The sequence below is a fragment of the Oratosquilla oratoria genome, chromosome 39, assembly GCF_046742065.1.
Source record: "Oratosquilla oratoria isolate Oo_2021 chromosome 39, ASM4674206v1, whole genome shotgun sequence".
Classification (NCBI taxonomy): domain Eukaryota; kingdom Metazoa; phylum Arthropoda; class Malacostraca; order Stomatopoda; family Squillidae; genus Oratosquilla; species Oratosquilla oratoria.
In genome coordinates this window covers 31,783,051-31,788,050 of record NC_134815.1, presented here as the reverse complement: position 1 = coordinate 31,788,050, position 5,000 = coordinate 31,783,051, and the positions used below count along the sequence as shown (strand labels likewise).

Genomic DNA, 5,000 nt, shown 5'->3' with positions numbered 1-5,000 from the left:
AGGAGGAGGGAGAAAATAAGGACGAGGAGGAGGAGGAAGAGAAGGGGAAGAAGAAGACAAGGAGGAAGAAAATGAGGAGAAAAAAGAAGAGGAAGAAGAAAGGGAGGAAAGGGGGATGAGAAAGAACAAGAAGAGGAGAAGGAGGAGAACGAGGGAGGAGTAGGAGGAGGAGGAGGAGGGGAGCTGGAAGGGAAGAAGAGGAGAGAAGAGAAGAGCAACGACTATATAGAAGTGGAGGAAGAGAGGTGGGGAATAAGGGAAACAGGGGAAGGGGAGGAAGGGAATTGGGGATTTAGGGAGGGAGGGAGGAAGGGAGGGAAGGAGGGAGGGAGAAAGGGAGAGAAGGAGGGAGGGAGGAAGGCAGGGAAAGAAGGAGGGAGGGAGGGAGGAAGGGAGGAGAGAGGGAGGGAGACAAGGGGAAGAGGGGGGAGGGAGGGACGTAGGTAGGTAGGTAGGTAGGGAAGGAGGAAGAGAGGGAAGGACGAAGAAGGGAGGGAGAGAGGAAGGGAAGAGACGGAGGAAGGGGAGGGGAGGGAAAAAGAAAAATTGAAAATTGGAAGAATTGACCAATTTTATTTTCTTATCTACATAATTCAAAGCTTTCCCCTCTGTTTTATAAGTGGAATGGGCCTTCCTTATGTACGTATATGTAAGTATTTTAAAGGACAGCAAAACGGCAAAAAATACAAAAAAAATCTAGTTCATGTTGCAAGTACAGGAGAAATACGTTCATAATCTCTCTCTCTCTGTTTCTCTCTCTCAAAGAAACAAACGAACACACACACACACACACACACACACACACACACACACACACACACACACACACACACACACACACACACACACACACACACATATATATATAATATATACATATATATATATATATATATATACACGCACGCAAACACACACAGGCACACACACACACACACACACACACACACACACACACACACACACACACACACACACACACACACACACACACACACACACACACACACACACACACACACACACACACACACACACACACACACACACACACACACACACACACACGAACACTCTCTCGCACATCACACTCTCCTTGAAAGCAACTAAAAATAATTTGGTGCAGAAAAAAAAAGAAAAAAGAAAAAAAAAGCTAGGAAGATGAGCCAGGACGTATCAGATGACGATGGAGGTCATATTAATGAGAAGAAGGGGGAAAAAGGGAAAAAGGAGGAGGTGGAGAAGATAGAGGAAGGGGATCAGGAAGAAGAGGTAAGGGAGAAGGTGACGATATAGCAAGGGGGAGAGGACGAGGAAGAGATGAAGGAGGAGGAAGAGAATAAGGAGTAGGAGAAGCTAGAAGAAGGGGAGTAGGAGAGGAAGAGGAGGAAGAGAGAACGAGGGTGATTGTGAGTACCATGAAAAACGCCTGAAAAACTCCTGAGAAAGAAAGAGAGAGAGAGAGAGATAGAGAGAGAGAGAGAGAGAGAGAGAGAGAGAGAGAGAGAGAGAGAGAGAGAGAGAGAGAGAGAGAGAGAGAGAGAGAGAGAGAGAGAGAGAGAGAGAGAGAGAGAGAGAGAGAGAGAGAGAGAGAGAGAGAATCAGAATGATGTTAGATAACGTGCTGGACAAGTGATCAACAACTTCTCCCCTCGAAGATGAGAGCTGATAACTCATATTGTAATAAATGTGTAATGTTACAACCTGACATCAACCTGAATGTAATTCATACACCAGAGTGTATACGCTACTCCGCTCAGCAATTGGATTTCACAACAACTGTATGAAATCACTGAAATTTAACCAGAAGAAAATCGTTTATGCGTGACATAAACGATGGGGAGGAGGTGATGGGCGAAAGAATGATGAATGAGAAAGAACACAAAGAGAGGCTTGTAGCAGTTCATTGTTGCCGACGACGACGCTGCTCTGACAAGAGGCGATAGTTCGGCGTTTGCGTCGCCAATGTCATCGCTTGTGGGTATCGAGTCCAATTCGGGAGTCGGATACTTTGGTATGCAGTTGGCACCGGGGGGTCGTTGTTGTTCCCCGGGGAGACCGGTTTCCTTCCGTCTAGAACAGCGTTTCTCAACCTTTTTACCCTTACGTAACCTTTAGTATAAATTACATGTCTCAAGGAACCCCTGTGCAAAAAAAAAAAAAAAAAAAAAATATATATATATATATATATATATATATATATATATATATATCTTTCTCATCTTATTTTCACCGTAATAATAGGTTAGATAGGATGATGTCTATATTACATGATTACAATAACCAAAAATATGTCGTGCGTGTTTAATTATATTACGCATATGAAAAAAAAAATCAAAAGTGCATTAGCTTATATCACTTGCTCTCGCGGAACTCCTAGGCACCTTTTGCGGAACCTTAGGGTTCCGGGGAACCCTGGTTAAGAAACGCTGGTCCAGAAGCTAGCGTCTTCTGGCGCCGTTTTCTTTGCTCCTCGGGGACTGGACATTGTTCAATCGCTCGATTGACCTGGCGCACACAGCCTGCTAGGTCGACCTGTCTAGAGTAAGGACCTCCAGTTCTTGGGATTGTACATCACGTTTCTTGAGTAGGTCTTTGGTGTAGTCTTTGTACCTCTTCTTTGGGCCACCTATACTTCCACTGCCTTCAGCGAGGTGTTCAAAAAGTATCCGACGCGAAAGCCGTTGTTCTGGCATCCTTGTGGTGTGGTCGAACCAGCGCAGGAGTCGTTGTGGCAGGGTGGTTTCAACGGTGGTGATTTGAGTGCAGTGGTATAATTCATTATGGTTGAGGAAGTGTGGTATACTTCATCATGGTTGAGGGAGTGTGGTATAGTTCACCATGGTTGAGGAAGTGTGGTATACTTCATCATGGTTGAGGGAGTGTGGTATAGTTCACCATGGTTGAGGAAGTGTGGTATACTTCATCATGGTTGAGGGAGTGTGGTATAGTTCACCATGGTTGAGGAAGTGTGGTATACTTCATCATAGGAGAGGAAGGGGACAGAGAGGTGGAAGGACGGAGGGAGGGAGGGAGGGAGGGAGGGAGAGAGGGAGGGAGGGAGGGGAGAATGGATGGATGGATAGATGAAGGGAGAGCTTGGGAGAGAAGGAAGGAGTAAGAGAGGGAGTGAAAGAGAAAGAGAGGGAGGTATTAAAGGGAAGGGGGAGGGAGGGAGAAGGCAGAAAGGATGAACAAATAGATGGAGAAATAGATGGAGGAAAGGTGTTTGGAAGACAAGGAAGAAGGAAGGGAGGGAGAGAGGGAGGGAATGAGGGAGGGAGGGAGGGGAAGAGACAGGGGGAAGAGATGAAGGGAAAGAGACATGGAGGGACAGAGAGAGAGAGGGAGGGAGGGAGGAAGAGAGGGAGAAACGGAGAGAAAGAGAAACTGAAGGAGAGAGAGAGAGAGAGAGAGAGAGAGAGAGAGAGAGAGAGAGAGATAGGAAGAGAGAGAGAGAGAGAGAGAGAGAGAGAGAGAGAGAGAGAGAGAGAGAGAGAGAGAGAGAGAGAGAGAGAGAGAGAGAGAGAGAGAGAGAGAGAGAGAGAGAGAGAGAGAGAGAGAAGAGAGAGAGAGAGAGAGAGAGAGAGAGAGAGAGAGAGAGAGAGAGAGAGAGAGAGAGAGAGAGAGAGAGAGAGAGAGAGAGAGAGAGAGAGAGAGAGAGAGAGAGAGAGAGAGAGAGAGAGAGAGTGAGAGAGAGAGAGAGAGAGAGAGAGAGAGAGAGAGAGAGAGAGAGAGAGGAAGGAGTGAGACAAGGGGTAGAGAGGGAGGGAAAGAGACAGAGAGGAAAAAAAGAAAGGTCGGGCGGGAGGAAGAGAGGGAGAGAGGGAGGGAGAGAGGGGAGGGATATATACAGGGGGAAGAGAGGGAGGGAAAGAGACAGAGAGAGAGAAAGAGAGAGAGAGGTCCGGAGGGAGGAAGAGAGGAAGAGAAAGAGAGAGAGAGAGGAAGGAAAGGGACAGAGGAAAAGAGGGAGAGAGGGAGGGAGAGAGGGTGAGGGAGATATACAGGGAGAAGAGAGGGAGAAAGAGAGAGAGAAAGGTCCGGAGGGAGGAAGAGAGGAAGGGAGAGAGAGAGAGAGAGAGAGAGAGAGAGAGAGAGAGAGAGAGAGAGAGAGAGAGAGAGAGAGAGAGAGAGAGAGAGAGAGAGAGAGAGAGAGAGAGAGCGAGAGAGAGAGAGAGAGAGAGAGAGAGAGAGAGAGAGAGAGAGAGAGAGAGAGAGAGAGAGAGAGAGAGAGGAAGGAGAGGGACAGAGGAAATAGAGGGAGGTAAAGAGACATAGAGGGAGAGAGAGAGAGATTGGGAGGGAGAGAGAGGAGGGAGAGAGAAAGGGGGAAGAGAGGGAGGGAAATACGCAGAGAGGGAGAGGGAGAGAGAGAGAGAGAGAGAGTTCGGGAGGGAGGAAGAGAAGGAGAGAGGGAGAAGGTCAAACGCGTGGTCAGAGCTTGAAGGAGGAGAGGGAAGGTCTGGGTATGCAAGATTCATGAAGGACAGCTGCGGATTCAGGAGGAAGGAAAGGGGGGCGGGATAGCTAAGAAGGGGGTCACAAAAGGGGGTCACAAAAGGGGGTCACACGAGGGGGGCACAGAAGGGGGGTCGTAGAAGGGGGCTTCAAGGCAGCGAGGAGAGGGGATGAGGAAAGGAGGGGAAGAACGAGGAAGAGGAAGTGGAGAAGAAGGAGGAACAGGAGGAGGAGGAGAAGGATGAAGAGGAACATGTGTAAGGAGGAGGAGAAGGAAGTGGAGAAGAAGGAGGAACAGGAGGAGGAGGAGAAGGATGAAGAGGAACATGTGTAAGGAGGAGGAGAAGTAGGGGAATAAAGAGGAGATGGAAGGAGAGGAAGAGGAGGAAGAGGAGGAGGAGGAAGAGGAAAATGAGGAAGAGGAGGAGGACGATGGGGGCGAGCACGAAGAGTAGGAAGGGGAAGAGAAGAAAGAGGAGGAGGAGAAAAAGGAAGAGGAGGAAGATAAGAAGGAAGAAGAGGCGGAAGAGGGAGAAGAA

The 5,000-nt window shown here is 48.2% G+C and overlaps 1 protein-coding gene and 1 pseudogene across 1 annotated transcript in view; both read left to right on the top strand.

Annotated features, from left to right (window-relative positions):
* LOC143020207 (putative cationic amino acid transporter) overlaps positions 1–5,000 on the top strand; it is a 506,337-nt gene that overhangs the window by 264,627 nt on the left and 236,710 nt on the right. The gene's annotated exons all lie outside the window — the stretch shown is intronic.
* LOC143020208 (uncharacterized) overlaps positions 1–5,000 on the top strand; it is a 16,410-nt pseudogene that overhangs the window by 1,910 nt on the left and 9,500 nt on the right.